Source organism: Rhinopithecus roxellana, unplaced genomic scaffold (genome assembly GCF_007565055.1).
Source record: "Rhinopithecus roxellana isolate Shanxi Qingling unplaced genomic scaffold, ASM756505v1 contig481, whole genome shotgun sequence".
NCBI lineage: Eukaryota > Metazoa > Chordata > Mammalia > Primates > Cercopithecidae > Rhinopithecus > Rhinopithecus roxellana.
The window spans coordinates 1-22,057 of NW_022143571.1; the positions used below are offsets into that span (position 1 = coordinate 1).

At 27.2% G+C, this 22,057-nt stretch overlaps 1 pseudogene; it reads right to left on the reverse strand.

The window, feature by feature from the left end:
• Positions 1 to 683: 683 nt before the first annotated feature.
• On the reverse strand, positions 684 to 1,557 carry LOC115896083 (annotated as a pseudogene).
• Between the last annotated feature and the right edge of the window lie 20,500 nt (positions 1,558 to 22,057).

Sequence of the window (22,057 nt, forward strand, 5' to 3'; positions counted from 1 at the left end):
TATATTTACCTATATCTATTATATCTATTATGTCTATATCTAATACCTATATCTCTATTATCAATTATGTCTTTATTTTAAACCCATACCTTATATCTATTATGTCTATATTTCATACCTATATCTATTATAACCATTTGTCTATACTTTGTACCTATATCTATTATTTATACCTATATCTATTATCATTATTATGTCTATATTTGATACCTATATCTATTATATCTATTATGTCTATATTTTATACTTTTCTATTATGTCTATATTTAATACCTATATCTATTATGTCATATTTTATACGTATATTTTATCTATTATGTCTATATTTTATACCTATATCTATTATATCCATTATGTCTATGTTTTATAACTATATCTATTAAATGTATTGTCTATATTTTATACCGATTTCTCTTAAATCTATTTTGTCTATATTTTATATCTATATCTATTATGTCTCTATTTTATACCTATATCTATTCTATATTATGTCTATATTTTATACCTATAGTAATTATATCTAATATGTCTATATTTTATACCTATATCTATTAGTCTATATCTTATATCTATATCTATTGTATCTGTCTATATTTTATACCTATATCTATTGTATCTATTATGTCTATATCTTTTTTTTTTTTAACAGGCTTAATTCACTTTATTTTTCTTGTATAAAAAGCCTATGTTGTAGCCACAGCTGGAGCCTGGGTCCGCTGCACGGGGACTCTGGTGTGGGTCTTGACAAGGTGGTCAGTGAATTCCTGATATGTAGACTTGGTAAAGACTGTCTCCTTCCACAGGTCAGGGGTCAGGTAGCTGTAGGTCTTAGAGATGGCATCAAAGGTGGCCTTGGCGAAGTTGCCCAGGGTGGCAGTGCAGCCCCGGGCTGAGGTGTAGCAGTCATCAATACCAGCCATCATGAGCAGCTTCTTGGGCACAGGCGCTGAGACGATGCCAGTGCCCCTGGGTGCAGGGAGGCGCACCAGCACAGAGCCACAGCGGCCTGTCACCTTGCAAGGGACGGTGTGGGGCTTGCCGATCTTGTTCCCCCAGTAGCCTCTGCGCACCGGGACAATGGAGAGTTTGGTCAGGATGATGGCCCCACGGATGGCGGTGGCCACCTCTTTGGAGCACTTAACACTCAGGCCGACGTGGCCATTGTAGTCCCCGATAGCAACAAACGCCTTGAACCTGGTGCGCTGACCAGCACGGGTCTGCTTCTGCAGCGGCATAATCTTCAAAACCTCATCTTTGAGAGAGGCCCCCAAGAAAAAGTCAATGATCTCAGATTCCTTAATGGGCAGAGAAGAGGTAGATCTCCTCCAGGGACTTGATCTTCATGTCCTTGACCAAGCGGCCCAGCTTGGTGACGGGCATCCACTCCTCATCCTCGGCCTTGCCTCCGCGAGCTCCGCGGCCTCGGCCCCGACCCCGTCCACGGACAAGACCCCGCCGGATGCCACTGCCGAAACCTCCGCGGAAGACACCGCGGTTCCCCATCCCAGGGCCACCAGGGCCTCCGGACCACCCCGCTGCACCGGCGTCATCCGCCATTTGGTGTTTTCTCGGAGAAGAAGAAGCATATGTCTATATCTTATAGACTATCTATTATATCTATTATGTCTATATTTCATACCTATACCTATTATATCTATTAGGTTTATATTTTATATCTATATCTATTATATCTATTATGTCTATGTTTTATAACTATATCTATTAAATCTATTATGTCTATATTTTATACCGATATCTATTATGTGTATATTTTATACCTATATCTGTTAAATCTATTATGTCTACATTTTATAACTCTATCTATAATATCTATTATGTCTATAATTTATACCTCTATCACTTATATCTATTATGTCTATATTTTATTCCTCTATATATCTACAATGTCTATATTTTTTACCTCTATCTATTATATCAATTTTGTCTATATTTTATTTCTCTATCTATTATACTATGATGTCTGTATTTTATACCTTATCTATTATATCTGTTCTGTCTCTATTGTATCCATTATGTCTATATTTTATACCTATATCTATTATATCCATTATATCTATATTTTATACCTGTTTCTATTATCTATATTTATACCTCTATCTATTTTATCTATTATATCTATATTTATACTTATATCTATTATACCTATTATATCTATATTTGATATCTATATCGATTATGTCTATATTTTATACCTATATCTAACGTATCTATTATGTCTATGTTTTGTGCCTATATCTATCATATCTATTATGTCTATATTTTATACCTGTATCTTATATCTATTATGTCTCTATTTTACACCTATATCTATGATATCTATTATGTCTATATTTATACCTCTATCTATTATATCTATTATGTCTATATTTTACAACTCTATCTATTATATCTATTATGTCTATATCTTATACCTCTATTTATTATGTCTATGTTTTGTACCTATATCTATCATATATTATGTGTATATTTTATACCTATATCTATTATCTATTATATCTATATTTCATACCCATATCTATTATATCTATTATGTCTATTTTATACCTATATCTTTATCTATTATGTATATATTTTATACTTACATGTATTATATCTATTATGTCTATTTTTTACCTATATCTATATATATTATGTCTATATTTTATACCTATTTCATTATGTCTATATTTTATTCCTATATCTATTAAGTCTATATTTTATACCTGTATCGATTATATTTATTATGTCGATATTTTATACCTATATCTATTATATCTCTTATGTCTATTTTTACCTGTATCTGTTATTTCTATATTATATTTTATACCTATATCTCTTATGACTATATCTTATACCTATATCGCTTATATCTATTATGTCTATATATTATACCTATATCTTATACCTCTGATGTCTATATTTTATACCGATATCTATTATATCTATTATGTCTATATTTTATACCTATATCTATTATGTCTATATTTTATACCAATGTCTATTATATCTATTATGTCTACTTTTTCTATCTTTATCTATTATATCTATTATGTCTGTATTTTTTCCTATATCTATTATATCTATTATGTCTGTATTTTATGCTTATATCTATTATATCCACTATATCCATATTTTATACCTATATCTATTATATCTATATTGAAACTTATATCCATTATATCTATATTTTTTACCTATATCTATATCTATTATGCCTATATTTTATACCTTTATCTATTATATCTTTATATCTATATTTTATACCTATATCTATATCTATTATATCTATATTTTATACTTATAACTGTTATATCTATTATATATATTTTATAATTATATCTATTAAATCTATATTTTATACCTATATCTATTTATCTCTTGTCTATACTTTATAACTGAATCTATTATATCTATTTTTTATACGTGCATCTATTATATCTATTATATCTATATTTTATACCTGTATCTACTATGTCTTTTATGTCTAAGTTTTTATAACTATATCTATTATATCTATTATGTCTATATTTTATACCTATATCGATTATATCTATTATGTCCATATTTTATACCTATATCTATTATGTCTATATTTTATACCTATATCAATTATACCTATTATGTCTATAATTTATACCTATCTATTATATCTATTATGTCTATTTCATACCTACATCCTTTATATCTATTATGTCTATATTTTATACCTATATCTATAACGTCTATGTTTTATACCTATATCTATTATATCTATTATGTCTATATTTTATACCTATATCTATTATATCTATTATGTCTGTATTTTATACCTATAATTATTATATCTATTATGTCTATATTTATCCCTCTATCTATTATATCTATTTCTATATTTTATAATTCCTATCATTATATCTATTATGTCTATATTTATACCTCTATTTATCTATCATGCCTCTATATTTTTTACTATTCTATTTATCTATTATGTCTATATTTATATACCTATATCTATATCTATTATGTCTGTATTTTATACCTATATATATTATATCTATTATGTCTGTATTGTATACCAATATCTCTTAAGTCTATATTTTAGTACCTATATATATTATATCTATTATGTCTATATTGGGGTACCTATATCTATTATGTCTATATGTTTATACCTATATCTGTTATGTCTATATTTATAACTATACTATTATGTCTATATTTAATACCTATATCTATTATATCTATTATGTCTATATTTTATACTTATATCTATTATGTCTATATTTTATACCTATATCTATTATATCTATTAAGTCTATATTTTTAACCTATATCTATTATACTATTATGCCTATATTTTACAACTATATCTATGATATTATTATATCTATATTTTATACCTATATCTATTATATCTATTATGTCTATATTTTATACCTATAACTATTATGTCTATATGTTATACCTTTATCAATTATGTGTATATTTTATACCTATATCTATTATGTCTATATTGTATACCTATATTATATATATCTATCACATTTGTATTTTATCATTATATCAATTATATCTATATCTATATGTATATCTATTATATCTATTATATGTATATTTTATACCTATATCTATTATATCTATATTTTATACCTTTATGTATTATATCTATTATGTCTATATTTTATACCTATATCTATTATACCTCTTATGTCTAGATATTATACCTGTATCTATTATATTTATTGTGTCTATACTTTATAACCTCTATTATGTCTATATTTTATATGTTTATCTATTATATCTATTATGTCTATATTTTATACCTATATCTATTATATCTATATGTTCTGCCTTTATGCCTATATCTATTATATCCACTATATCTATATGTTTATACCTATATCTATTATATCTATATTTGATACCTGTATCCATTATATCTATTTTACTCTAGTTTATACATAGATCTATCATATCTATTATGTCTATATTTTATGCCTATTCTATTATATCTATTATATCCCTATTTTATACTTATACCTATTATAACCATATTTTATACCTATATCCATTATATCTATATTTTTTCCTATATCAATTATAACTATTATATTTATATTTTATAATTATATCTATTATATCTATATTTTATACCTATATCAATTATATCTATTGTCTATGTTTTATACCTCTATCTGTTTATCTTTTTTTATACCTATAACTATATATCTATTATATCTTTATTGCATACCTATATCTATTATATCTATAAAATTACCTGTATCTATTATATCTATTGAGTCTATATTTTATACCTATATCTATTATATCTATTATGTCTCTATTTTATACCTATATCTATTATATCTATTATGTCTGCATATTATACCTATATCTATTATGTCTATATTTTATACCTATACCTATTATAACTATTATGTCTATATTTTATAACTATGTGTATGTCTATATTTTACACCTATATCTATATCTATTATGTCTATATTTTAAAAGTATATGTAATGTCTATATTTTATATCTATATCCATTATATATATTATGTCTATATTTTATATCTTCATCTATTATGTCTATATTTTACACCTATATCTATTATATCTGTTTTGTATATATTTTCCACGTATATCTATTATATCTTTATGTCTACATTTTATACCTATATCTATTATATCTATTATGTCCAAATATTATACCCATATCTACTATGTCTATTTTTATAACAATATCGATTATATCTATTATGTCTATATTGCATATCTTTATCTATTATATCTATTATGTCTATATTTTATACCTATATCTATTATAGCTAATATGCCTATATTTTATACCTATATCTATTATATCTATTATGTGTATTTTTTATACCTATATCTATTATATCTATTATGTCTGTATTTTATACCTATATCTCTTCTGTCTGTATTTTACACCTATATCTATTATATCTATTATGTCTGTATTTTATTCCTATATCTATTATATCTATTATGTCTGTATTTTATACCTATATCTATCTTATCTATTATGTCGATATTTTATACGTATGTCTATGATGTCTATATTTTATACCTATATCTATTATGTCTATATTTAATACCTATATCTTTTATATCTATTATGTCTATATATTGTACCTATGTCTATTATGTCTACATTTTTTACCTATATCTATTATATCTATTATGTCTATATTTTATACCTGTATCTATTATATCTATTTTTTATACGAACATCTATTTTATCTATTATATGTCTATTTTATACCTATTATATCTATAATGTCTGTATTTTTTACCTATATGTATTATGTCTATATATTATACCTGTATCTATTATATCTATTAGGGCTATGTTTTATACCTATATTTACTATATCTATTATGTCTATATTTTATACCTATATCTATTATGTCTATATTCTATACCTATATCTATTATATCTATTATGTCTTTGATTTAAAACTATACCTATTATGTCTGTGTTTTATACCTATATCTATTATATCTTTATTTCATACCTAAATCTATTATGTCTATTATGTCTATACTTTAAAACTGTATCGATTTTATCTATTATGTCTATAGTTAAACCTATATCTATTATATCTATTTTGTCTATATTTTATACCTACATTTATTATATCTATTATGTTTATATTGTATTCCTATATCTATTATGTCCATATTTTTTACCTATATGTATTATATCTATTATGTGTATATTTTATACCTATATCTATTATGTCTACTATGTGTATATTTTATACCTATATCTATTATATCTATTATGTCTATATGTGTACCTAAATATATATTGTGTGTATTTTATATCTCTATCTATTATATCTATTATGTCTATATTTTATACGTATATCTATTATACCTGTTATGTCTATATTTTAAATCTATATCTATTATATCTATTATGTCTATATTCTATCCGTATATCCATTATATCTGTTATGTCTATATTTTCTATCTATATCTATTATATCTATTACGTCTCTATTTTATTACCATATCTATTATATTTATTATGTCTACATTTAATAACTATATGGATTATATCTACTATGTTTATATTTTATATCTCCATCTATTATAACTATTATGTCTATATTTTAAACATATATCAATTTTATCTATTATGACTAATTTTATACCTATGAATTATGTATTTATTTTACACCTAAATCTATTATATCTATTATGTCTATATTTTATAACCATATCTATTATATCTATATTTTACACCTATATCTATTATATTTTATATCTATATCGATTATATCTATATTTTATACCTATATCCATCATATCTATTATTTCTATATTTTAAACTTCTATCTATTATATCTATTATGTCTATATTTTATAACTATATCTATTATATCTATTATGTCTATATTTTATACCTATATCTATTATAACTGTTATGTCTATATTTTATAGGTATATCTTTTATGTCTATATTTTATACCTATATCTGTTATGTCCATATTTTATACCTGTATCTATTATGTCTTTATTTTATACCTATATCTATTATATCTATTATGTCTATACTTTAAAACTGCAGCTATTATATCTATTATGTCTATATTTTATACCTATACCTACTATATCTATTATGTCTATATTTTATATCTATATCCATTATATCTCTTATGTCTAAATATTATACCTATGTCTATTATGTCTATATTTTATACCAATATCTATTATGTCTATATTTTATACCTATGTCTATTATATCTATTAGGTCTATATTGTATACCTCTATTATATCTATTATGTCTATATTTTATACCTATATATATTATGTCTCTATTTTATACCTATATCTATTATATCTATTATGTCCATATTTATACCTATATCTATTATGTCTCTATTTTATTCCTATATCTATTATATCTATTATGTCTATATATTGTACCTATGTCTATTATGTCTACATTTTCTACCTATATCTATTATATCTATTATGTCTATATTTTATACCTGTATCTAATATGTCTTTTATGTCTATATTGTAAACCTATGTCTATTATATCTATTATATCTATATTTTATAGCTATATCTATTATATCTATTGTCTATATTTTATAACTGTATCTATTATATCTATTTTTTATACGAACATCTATTTTATCTATTAAATGTCTATTTTATACCTATTATATCTATAATGTCTGTATTTTTTACCTATATGTATTATGTCTATATATTATACCTGTATCTATTATATCTATTAGGGCTATGTTTTATACCTATATCTACTATATCTATTATGTCTATATTTTATACCTATATCTATTATGTCTATATTCTATACCTATATGTATTATATCTATTATGGCTATATTGTATAACTATATCAATTATATCTGTTAGGTCTATATATTATACCTATATCTATTACAACTGTTATGTCTATCTTTTATAGGTATATCTATTATGTCTATATATTATGCCTATATCTATGATGTCTGCATTTTATAACTATATCTATTATGTCTTTATTTTATACCTATATCTATTATATATATTATATCTATAATTTTTACCTATGTCTTTTATTTCTGTATTTTATACCTATATCTATAATGTCTATAATTTATACCTATATCTATTATATCTATTATGTCTTTATTTTATACCTATATCTATTATATCTACTATGTGTATACTTTAAAACTGCATCTATTATATCTACTATGTCTATATTTTATACCTATATCTACTATATCTATTATGTCTATATTTTATACCTATATCTATTATATCTATTATGTCTAAATATTATACCTATATCTATTATGTCTATATTTTATACCAATATCTATTATGTCTATATTTTATACCTATATCTATTATATTTATTATGTCTATATTTTATTCCTATATCTATTATGTCTATATTTTATACCTATATGTGTTATATCTTTTATGTCTATATTTTATAAGTACATCTATTGTATCTATTATGTCTATATTTTATACCAATATCCATTATGTCTATATTTTATACCAATATCTATTATATCTATTATGTCTATATTTTATACCTATATCTATTATATCTATTATGTCTATATTTTATACCTATATCTTTTATATCTATTATGTCTATGTTTTATACCTATATCTATTAGGTCCATTTTTTTATACCTATGCCTATTATATCTATTAGGTCTATATTGTATACCTCTATTATATCTATTATGTCTATATTTTATACCTATATCTATTATGTCTCTATTTTATACCTTTATCTATTATATCTATTATGTCTATATTTTATACCTATATTTATTATGTCTGTATTTTATACCTATATCTATTATAAATATTATGTCTATATTTTATACCTCTATTATATCTATTATGTCTATATTTTATACCTATATTATATCTATAATGTCTACATTTTATACCTGTATCTATTGAGTCTATATTTTATAGGTATATCTATTATATCTGTTATATCTATAATTTATACCTATATCTATTTTATTTATATTTGATACCTATATCTATTATATCTATTATGTCTATATTTTATACCTGTATCTATTATATCAATTATGTCTATGTTTTATACCGTTATCTATTATAACTATTATATCTATATTTTATACCTATATTGATTATATGTATTATGTTTATATTTTATACCTATATCTATTATATCTAATATGTCTATATTTTATACCAATATATATCATATCAATTATGTGTATATTTTACACCTATATCTATTGTATCTATTATGTCTGTATTTCATACCTATACCTATTATATCTATTATGTCTATATTTCATACCTACATCTATTATATCTATCATGTCTCTATTTTTTTTTTTTTTTTTTTTTTTTTATTTTATTTTATTTTATTTTTTTATTATACTTTAAGTTCTAGGGTACATGTGCATAACGTGCAGGTTTGTTACATATGTATACTTATGCCATGTTGGTGTGCTGCACCCATCAACTCGTCAGCACCCATCAATTCATCTTTTATATCATGTATAACTCCCCAATGCAATCCCTCCCTCCTCCCCCCTCCCCCCTCCCCATGATAGACCCCAGTGTGTGATGTTCCCCTTCCTGAGTCCAAGTGATCTCATTGTTCAGTTCCCACCTATGAGTGAGAACATGCGGTGTTTGGTTTTCTCTTCTTGTGATAGTTTGCTAAGAATGATGGTTTCCAGCTGCATCCATGTCCCTACAAAGGACGCAAACTCATCCTTTTTTATGGCTGCATAGTATTCCATGGTGTATATGTGCCACATTTTCTTCATCCAGTCTGTCACAGATGGACATTTGGGTTGATTCCAAGTCTTTGCTATTGTGAATAGTGCCGCAATAAACATACGTGTACATGTGTCTTTGTAGTAGACTAATTTATAATCCTTTGGGTATATACCCAGTAGTGGGATGGCTGGGTCATATGGTACATCTAGTTCTAGATCCTTGAGGAATTGCCATACTGTTTTCCATAATGGTTGAACTAGTTTACAATCCCACCAACAGTGTAAAAGTGTTCCTATTTCTCCACATCCTCTCCAACACCTGTTGTTTCCTGACTTCTTAATGATTGCCATTCTAACTGGGGTGAGATGGTATCTTATTGTGGTTTTGATTTGCATTTCTCTGATGGCCAGTGATGATGAGCATTTTTTCATGTGTCTGTTGGCTGTATGAATATCTTCTTTTGAGAAATGTCTGTTCATATCCTTTCCCCACTTTTTGATGGGGTTGTTTGTTTTTTTCTCGTATATTTGTTTGAGTTCTTTGTAGATTCTGGAAATTAGCCCTTTGTCAGATGAGTAGGTTGCAAAAATTTTCTCCCATTCTGTAGGTTGCCTGTTCACTCTGATGGTAGTTTCTTTTGCTGTGCAAAAGCTCTTTAGTTTAATTAGATCCCATTTGTCAATTATGGCTTTTGCTGCCGTTGCTTTTGGTGTTTTAGACATGAAGTCCTTGCCCATGCCTATGTCCTGAATGGTACTACCTAGATTTTCTTCTAGGGTTTTTATGGTATTAGGTCTAACATTTAAGTCTCTAATCCATCTTGAATTAATCTTCGTATAAGGGGTAAGGAAAGGATCCAGTTTCAGCTTTCTACTTATGGCTAGCCAATTTTCCCAGCACCATTTATTAAATAGGGAATCCTTTCCCCATTTCTTGTTTCTCTCAGGTTTGTCAAAGATCAGATGGCTGTAGATGTGCGGTATTATTTCTGAGGACTCTGTTCTGTTCCATTGGTCTATATCTCTGTTTTGGTACCAGTACCATGCTGTTTTGGTTACTGTAGCCTTGTAGTATAGTTTGAAGTCAGGTAGCGTGACGCCTCCAGCTTTGTCCTTTTGACTTAGGATTGTCTTGGCAATGCGGGCTCTTTTTTGGTTCCATATGAACTTTAAAGCAGTTTTTTCCAATTCTGTGAAGAAAGTCATTGGTAGCTTGATGGGGATGGCATTGAATCTATAAATAACCTTGGGGAGTATGGCCATTTTCACGATATTGATTCTTCCTATCCATGAGCATGGTATGTTCTTCCATTTGTTTGTGTCCTCTTTGATTTCACTGAGCAGTGGTTTGTAGTTCTCCTTGAAGAGGTCCTTTACATCCCTTGTAAGCTGGATTCCTAGGTATTTTATTCTCTTTGAAGCAATTGTGAATGGAAGTTCATTCCTGATTTGTCTCTCTGCTTGTCTGTTGCTGGTGTATAAGAATGCTTGTGATTTTTGCACATTAATTTTGTATCCTGAGACTTTGCTGAAGTTGCTTATCAGCTTAAGGAGATTTTGGGCTGAGACGATGGGGTTTTCTAAATATACAATCATGTCATCTGCAAACAGGGACAATTTGACTTCTTCTTTTCCTAACTGGATACCCTTGATTTCTTTCTCTTGCCTGATTGCCCTAGCCAGAACTTCCAACACTATGTTGAATAGGAGTGGTGAGAGAGGGCATCCCTGTCTTGTGCCAGTTTTCAAAGGGAATTTTTCCAGTTTTTGCCCATTCAGTATGATATTAGCTGTGGGTTTGTCATAAATAGCTCTTATTATTTTGAGGTACGTTCCATCAATACCGAATTTATTGAGCGTTTTTAGCATGAAGGGCTGTTGAATTTTGTCAAAAGCCTTTTCTGCATCTATTGAGACAATCATGTGGTTCTTGTCTTTGGTTCTGTTTATATGCTGGATTACGTTTATTGATTTGCGAATGTTGAATCAGCCTTGCATCCCAGGGATGAAGCCCACTTGATCATGGTGGATAAGCTTTTTGATGTGCTGCTGAATCCGGTTTGCCAGTATTTTATTGAGGATTTTTGCATCAATGTTCATCAGGGATATTGGTCTAAAATTCTCTTTTTTTGTTGTGTCTCTGCCAGGCTTTGGTATCAGGATGATGTTGGCCTCATAAAATGAGTTAGGGAGGATTCCCTCTTTTTCTATTGATTGGAATAGTTTCAGAAGGAATGGTACCAGCTCCTCCTTGTACCTCTGGTAGAATTCAGCTGTGAATCCATCTGGTCCTGGACTTTTTTTGGTGGGTAGGCTATTAATTGTTGCCTCAATTTCAGAGCCTGCTATTGGTCTATTCAGGGATTCAACTTCTTCCTGGTTTAGCCTTGGGAGAGTGTAAGTGTCCAGGAAATTATCCATTTCTTCTAGATTTTCTAGTTGATTTGCGTAGAGGTGTTTATAGTATTCTCTGATGGTAGTTTGTATTTCTGTGGGGTCAGTGGTGATATCCCCTTTATCATTTTTTATTGCATCTATTTGATTCCTCTCTCTTTTTTTCTTTATTAGCCTTGCTAGCGGTCTGTCAATTTTGTTGATCTTTTCAAAAAACCAACTCCTGGATTCATTGATTTTTTGGAGGGTTTTTTGTGTCTCTATCTCCTTCATTTCTGCTCTGATCTTAGTTATTTCTTGCCTTCTGCTAGCTTTTGAATGTGTTTGCTCTTGCCTCTCTAGTTCTTCTAATTGTGATGTTAGAGTGTCAATTTTAGATCTTTCCTGCTTTCTCTTGTGGGCATTTAGTGCTATAAATTTCCCTCTACACACTGCTTTAAATGTGTCCCAGAGATTCTGGTATGTTGTATCTTTGTTCTCATTGGTATCAAAGAACATCTTTATTTCCGCTTTCATTTCGTTATGTACCCAATAGTCATTCAGGAGCAGGTTGTTCAGTTTCCATGTAGTTGAGCGGTTTTGATTGAGTTTCTTAGTCCTGAGTTCTAGTTTGATTGCACTGTGGTCTGAGAGACAGTTTGTTATAATTTCTGTTCTTTTACATTTGCTGAGGAGTGCTTTACTTCCAATTATGTGGTCAATTTTGGAATAAGTGCGATGTGGTGCTGAGAAGAATGTATATTCTGTTGATTTGGGGTGGAGAGTTCTATAGATGTCTATTAGGTCCGCTTCGTGCAGAGATGAGTTCAATTCCTGGATATCCTTGTTAACTTTCTGTCTCGTTGATCTGTCTAATGTTGACAGCGGAGTGTTGAAGTCCCCCATTATTATTGTATGGGAGTCTAAGTCTCTTTGTAAGTCTCTAAGGACTTGCTTTATGAATCTGGGTGCTCCTGTATTGGGTGCATATATATTTAGGAGAGTTAGCTCTTCCTGTTGAGTTGATCCCTTTACCATTATGTAATGGCCTTCTTTGTCTCTTTTGATCTTTGATGGTTTAAAGTCTGTTTTATCAGAGACTAGGATTGCAACCCCTGCTTTTTTTTGTTCTCCATTTGCTTGGTAGATCTTCCTCCATCCCTTTATTTTGAGCCTATGTATGTCTCTGCATGTGAGATGGGTCTCCTGAATACAGCAGACTGATGGGTCTTGACTCTTTATCCAGTTTGCCAGTCTGTGTCTTTTAATTGGAGCATTTAGTCCATTAACATTTAAGGTTAATATTGTTATGTGTGAACTTGATCCTGCCATTATGATATTAACTGGTTATTTTGCTCGTTAGTTGATGCAGTTTCTTCCTAGCCTCGATGGTCTTTACATTTTGCCAAGTTTTTGCGATGGCTGGTACCGGTTGTTCCTTTCCATGTTTAGGGCTTCCTTCAGGGTCTCTTGTAAGGCAGGCCTGGTGGTGACAAAATCTCTAAGCATTTGCTTATCTGTAAAGGATTTTATTTCTCCTTCACTTATGAAACTTAGTTTGGCTGGATATGAAATTCTGGGTTGAAAATTCTTTTCTTTAAGAACGTTGAATATTGGCCCCCACTCTCTTCTGGCTTGTAGAGTTTCTGCCGAGAGATCTGCTGTTAGTCTGATGGGCTTCCCTTTGTGGGTGACCCGACCTTTCTCTCTGGCTGCCCTTAAGATTTTTTCCTTCATTTCAACTTTGGTGAATCTGGCAATGATGTGTCTTGGAGTTGCTCTTCTGGAGGAGTATCTTTGTGGCGTTCTCTGTATTTCCTGAATTTGAATGTTGGCCTGCCCTACTAGGTTGGGGAAGTTCTCCTGGATGATATCCTGAAGAGTGTTTTCCAACTTGGTTCCATTTTCCCCCTCACTTTCAGGCACCCCAATCAGACGTAGATTTGGTCTTTTTACGTAATCCCATACTTCTTGCAGGCTTTGCTCATTTCTTTTTCTTCTTTTTTCTTTTGGTTTCTCTTCTCGCTTCATTTCATTCATTTGATCTTCAATCGCTGATACTCTTTCTTCCAGTTGATCGAGTCGGTTACTGAAGCTTGTGCATTTGTCACGTATTTCTCGTGTCATGGTTTTCATCTCTGTCATTTCGTTTATGATCTTCTCTGCATTAATGAGTCTAGCTGTCAATTCTTCCACTCTTTTTTCAAGATTTTTAGTTTCTTTGCGCTGGGTACGTAATTCCTCCTTTAGCTCTGATAAGTTTGATGGACTGAAGCCTTCTTCTCTCCTCTCGTCCAAGTCATTCTCTGACCAGCTTTGATCCGTTGCTGGTGATGGGCTGCGCTCCTTTGCAGGGGGAGATGCGCTCTTATTTTTTGAATTTCCAGCTTTTCTGCCCTGCTTCTTCCCCATCTTTGTGGTTTTATCTGTCTCTGGTCTTTGATGGTGGTGACGAACTGATGGGGTTTTGGTATAGGTGTCCTTCCTGTTTGATAGTTTTCCTTCTGACAGTCAGAAGGACTCTCTGTTGGTCTGTTGGAGATTGCTTGAGGTCCACTCCAGACCCTGTATGCCTGGGTATCAGCAGCAGAGGTTGCCGAAGATAGAATATTGCTGAACAGCGAGTGTACCTGTCTGATTCTTCCTTTGGAAGTGTCCTCTCAGGGGTGTACTCCACCCTGTGAGGTGTGGGGTGTCAGACTGCCCCTAGTGGGGGATTTCTCCCAGCTAGGCTACTCAGGGGTCAGGGACACACCTGAGCAGGCAGTCTGTCCGTTCTCAGATCTCAACCTCCGCGTTGGGAGATCCGCGGCTCTCCCCAAAGCTGTCAGACAGAGTTGTTCGCGTCTGCACCGGCTCCTGCTACTTCCCCTGTTGGTCTTCAGCTGTGCGCTGTCCCCAGAGGTGGAGACTACAGAGACAGGCAGGCTTCCTTGAGCTGCTGTGAGCTCCACCCAGTTCGAGCTTCCCAGAGGCGTTGTTTACCTACTTAAGCCTCAGCAATGGCGGGCGCCCCTCCCCCAGCCTCGCTGCTGCCTTGCGGATAGATCGCGGCAGACTGCTGTGTTAGCAGTGAGGGAGGCTTCGTGGGCGTGGGACCCTCCCGGCCAGGTGTGGGATATATTCTCCTGGAATGCCTGTATGCTTACAGCGCAGTATTGGGGTGGGAGTTACCCGATTTTCCAGGTGTTGTGTGTCTCAGTTCCCCTGGCTAGGAAAACGGATCCCCCTTCCCCCTTGCGCTTCCAGGTGAGGCGATGCCTCGCCCTGCTTCAGCTCTCGCTGGTCAGGCTGCAGCAGCTGACCAGCACCGATTGTCCGGCACTCCCTAGTGAGATGACCCCAGTACCTCAGTTGAAAATCCATGTCTCTATTTTATACCTATATCTATTGTGTCTCTATTTTATACCTATATCAATTATTTCTATATTTTATACCTATATCTATTATATCTATAATGTCTATATATTATACCTATATCTATAATATCTATTATGTCTGTATTTCATACATATATCTATTATATCTATTATGTCTATATTTTATACCTATATCTATTATGTCTATATTTTATACCTATATCTATTATATCTATTATGTCTATATTTTATACCTATATGTATTATATCTATTATATCTATATTTTATACCTATATCTATTATGTGTATATTTTATACCTATATCTATTATATCTATTATGTCTATATTTTATACGTATATCTATTATATCTATTATGTCTATATTTTACACCTATATCTATTATGTCTGTATTTTATACCAATATCTATTATATCTATGATGTCGATATTTTATAATCATTATCTATTATATCTATTATGTCTATATTTTATTCCTATATGTATTATATCTATTATGTCTATATTTTATAACTATATCTTTTATATCTCTTATGTCTGTATAATATACCTATAACTATTATGTCTATATTTTATACCAATATCTATTTTATCTCTTATGTCTATATTTTATATCTTTGTTTATTATATCTATTATGTCTATATTTATACATATATCTATTATGTCTATATTTTATACCTATATCTATTATATCCACTATATCTATATTTTATACCTATATCTATTATATGTATATTTGATACCCATGTCCACAATATCTATTATATCTATATTTTACACCTATATCTATTATATCTATTATGTCTATCTATTATATCTATTATATCTATGTTTTATACCTATACCTATTATATCTATATTTTATACCTATATCTATTATATCTATTATGTCTATATTTTATACCTATATCTATCATATCTATTATGTCTATATTTCATACCTATATCTATTATATCTATCATGTCTATATTTTCTACCTATATCTATTATATCGATTATGTCTATATTTCATACCTATATCTATTATATCCACTATATCTATATTTTATACCTATATCTATTATATGTATATTTGATACCAATATCCTTTAAATCTATTGTATCTATATTTTATACCTATATGTATTATATCTATTATGTCTATCTATTATATCTATTATATCTATATTTTATACCTATATCTGTAATAACCATATTTTATACCTGTATCTATTATATCTATGATGTCTATATTTTATAAGTGTCTATTATATCGATTATGTCTCTATTGTATACCTATATCTATTATATCTTTTATGTCTATATTTAATACCTATATCTATTATATCTATTATGTCTACATTTTATACCTGTATCTATTATATCTATTTTATCTATATTTTACACCCATATCTATTATAACTGTATTTTATACGTATATCTATTGTATTTCTATTTTATACCTATATCTATTATATGTATATTTTTTACGTATATCTGTTATGCCTATTATATCTATATTTTGTACCTATATGTATTACATCTATATTTTATACCTGTATCTATTATGTCTGTATTTTATACCTATATCTATTATGTCTATATGTTAAACCTATATCTATTTTATCTATGATGTCTATATTTTATAACTGTCTATTATATCTATCATTTGTATATTTCATACCTATATCTATTACACCCACTATATCTATATTTTATACCTTTATCTATTATATGTATATTTGATACCCATATCCATTATATCTATTGTATCTATGTTTTAAACCTATATCTATTATATCTGTTATGTCTATCTATTATATCTATAATATCTATATTTTATACCAATATCTATTATATCTATATTTTATACCTGTAAATATTATATCTATTATGTGTATATTTTATACCTATATCTATTACGTCTATATTTTATACCTATGTCTATTACATCTATTTTGTCTATATATTATGACTATATCTATAATATCTATTATGCCTGTATTTCATACCTGTATCTATCATATCTATTATGTCTATATTTTATACCTGTATCTATTATATCTATCTTTTATACCTATATCTATTATATCTATTATGGCTATATTTTATACCTACTTTTATTATGTCTTTTATGTCTATATTTTATAACTATATCTATTATATCTCTTATGTCTATATTTTATCCCTATATCTATTACATCTATTTTGTCTATATCTATTATACCTATTATGTCTATATTTTATCCCTATATCTATTACATCTATTTTGTCTATATCTATTATACCTATTATGTCTACATTTTATACCTCTGTCTATTATATCTATTATGTCTATATTGTATACCTCTGTTATATCTATTATATCTTTATTTTATACCTATATCTATTATGTCTATATTTTATAACTATATCTGTTTTATCTATTATGTCTATATTATATAACTATATGAATTATATCTATTATGTCTATATTTCATACCTCTATCTATTATATCTATTTTGTCTATATCTATTATATATATTATGCCTATATTTTATAACTGTATCTATTATATCTATTGTCTATATATTATACCTCTATCTATTATATCTTTTATGTCTATATTTTATAGCTTTATCTATAATATCTTTTAGGTCTATATTTTATACCTCTATGTATGACATCTGTTATGTCTATATTTCATACCTCTATCTCCTATATGTATTATGTCTATATTTTATTCCTCTATAATGATCTATTATATCTATTTTGTCTATATTTTATACCTCTATCTGTTATATCGATTATGTCCAAATTTTATACGTCTATCAATTATACCTATTATGTCTATATTTTATACCTATATCTATTATATCTATTATGTCTATAATTTATACCTCTATTATATCTATTATGTCTATATTTTATACCTCTATCCATTATATCTATTATATCAATTATGTCTATATTTTATACCTCTATTTATTATGTCTATTTTGTCTATATTTTATAACTATATATTATTTCTATTATGTCTGTATTTTAACCTATGTCTATTATGTCTTTATTTTATACCTATATTCATTATATCTTTTATGTCTATATTTCATACCTATATCTATTATGTCTATATTTTATACCTATATATATTATATCTACTATGTCTATATTTTATACCTCTATCTATTATGTCTATATTTTATACCTCTATCTATTATGTCTATATTTAATACTTATATGTATTATATCTACTATGTCTATATATTATACCTATATATATTCTATCTATTATGTCTATATTTTCTACCAATATCTATTAAATCTATTATGTCTGTATCTATTATATCTATTATGACTATCTGTTATACCTATATCCATTATATCTATGTAATAGATATAATATATTATATCTATATTTTTATATATAGATTTTTATATATAGATTTATATATAGATTTATGTATACATTTATATATATAGATTTATATATATATACATTTTTAGATATATATCTATATATCTATATTTTATATCATATCTATTATATCCATTTTCTCTACATTTTTCACCTCTATCTATTATATCTCTTATGTCTATATTTTATATCTCAATCTATTCTATCGATTATGTTTATATTTTATACCTATTACATCTATTATGTTTATATTTATACCTCTATCTGTTATATCTATTATGTCTATATTTTATTCCTCTACCTATTATATCTATATTTTATAACTATATCTATTATATGTATTATGCCTATATTTTATACCTATATCTATGATATCTGTCTATATCTATTATATCTATTATGTCTATATTTTATACGTATATATATCTATTATATCTGTATTTTATACTTCTCTTATATCTATTATGTCTATATTTTATATCTATTATATCTTTTATGTCTATAATTTATGCCTATTTCTATTATATCTATTATGTCTATATTTTATACCTATATCTATTATATTTATATGTTGTACCTGTATCTATTATATCTATTATGTCTATATTTTATGCCAATATCTATTATATCTATTATGTCTATATTTTATACCTACATCTATTACGTCTATATGTTATACCTATATGTATTATATCTATTATGTGTATATTTTATACCTCTATATATTATATCTACTGTGTCTATATTTTCTACGTATATCTATTATATCTATTATGTCTATATTTTATATCTATGTCTGTTATATCTACTATGTCTATATTTTATACCGATTCTTATTATATCTATTATGTCTACATTTTATACATCTATCTATTATATTTATTATGTCTATATTGTATACCTATATCTATTATGTCTATTATATGTATATTTTATACCTATGTATAGTATATCTATTCTATCTTTATTTTATACCTATGTCTATTATATCTATTATGTCCATATTTTATACCTTTATCATTATATTTATTATGTCTGTATTTTATAAATCTATCAATTATACCTATTACGTCTATATTTTAAACCTCTATTATATCTTTTATGTGTATATTTTATACCTATATCTATTATATTTTGTCCATTTTATATACCTGTATCTATTATATCTATTATAATTATATTTTATACCTATATCTATTATATCGATTATGTCCATATATTATACCTTAATCTATTATATCTATTTTTTCTATATTTTATACCTACATCTATTATATCCATTATATCTATATTTTATACCTATATCTATTATATCTATATTTTATACCTATATCTGTTATATCTATTATGTCTATATTTTATACCTATATCTATTATGTCTATATTTTATATCTATATCTAAGATATCTATTATGTCTATACTTTATACCTATATCTATTATGTCTATTATGTGTATATTTTATACCTATATCTATTATATTTATTATGTCTATATTTTATACCTATATCTATTATGTCTATTATGTCTGTATTTTATACCTATATCTATCAAATATATTATGACTCAATTTTACACCTATATATTATATTTATTATGTCTATATTTTATACCTACATCTATTATATCCATTATATCTATATTTTATACCTATATCTATTATATCTATATTTTATACCTATATCTTTTATATCTATTATGTCTATATTTTATACCTATATCTACTATATCTATTATGTCTATACTTTAAAACTATATCTATTATGTCTATTATGTCTATATTTTATACCTATATCTATTATATCTACGATGACTATATTTTATGAGTTTATCCATTAAATTTATTATGTATATATTTCATACCTATATCTATCTTATCTATTATGTCTATATTTTATACTTATATCTATTATATCTATTATGTCTATATTTCATATCTGTATCTATTATACCTCTTATGTCTACATTTTACACCTATATCTATTATATCTATTTTGTCTATATTTTATACCTATATCTATTAGGTCTATTATGTCTATATCTATTGTATCTATTATGTCTATATTTTATACCTATATCTATAATATCTATTATGTCTATATTTTATAACCATATCTATTATATCTATTATGTCTATATTTTATACCTATATCTATTATGTCTATATTTATACCTATATCTATTATAACTATTATGTCTATATTTAATAACTATATCTGTTATATCTATTGTGTCTATATTTTGTACCTATGTCTATTATGTCTAAATTTCATACCTATATCTATTATATCTATTATGTGTATATTTTATACCTATGTCTATTATATCCATTATGTCTACATTTTATACCTATAACTATTATATCTATTATACTTATATTTTATAATTATATCTATTATATCTATATTTTATACCTGTATCTATTATATCTATTTTTTTTATATTTTATATCTATATCTATTATATCCATATTTCATACATATTTCTATTGTACCTATTATGTCTATATTTCATACCTATATCTCTTATATCTATATTTTACACCTGTATCTATTATATCTATTTTGTCCATATTTTATACCTGTGTCTATTATATCTCTTCTATGTATATTTTTTACCTATATTTATTATATCTGTGTATATTTTGTACCTAAATCTATCGTA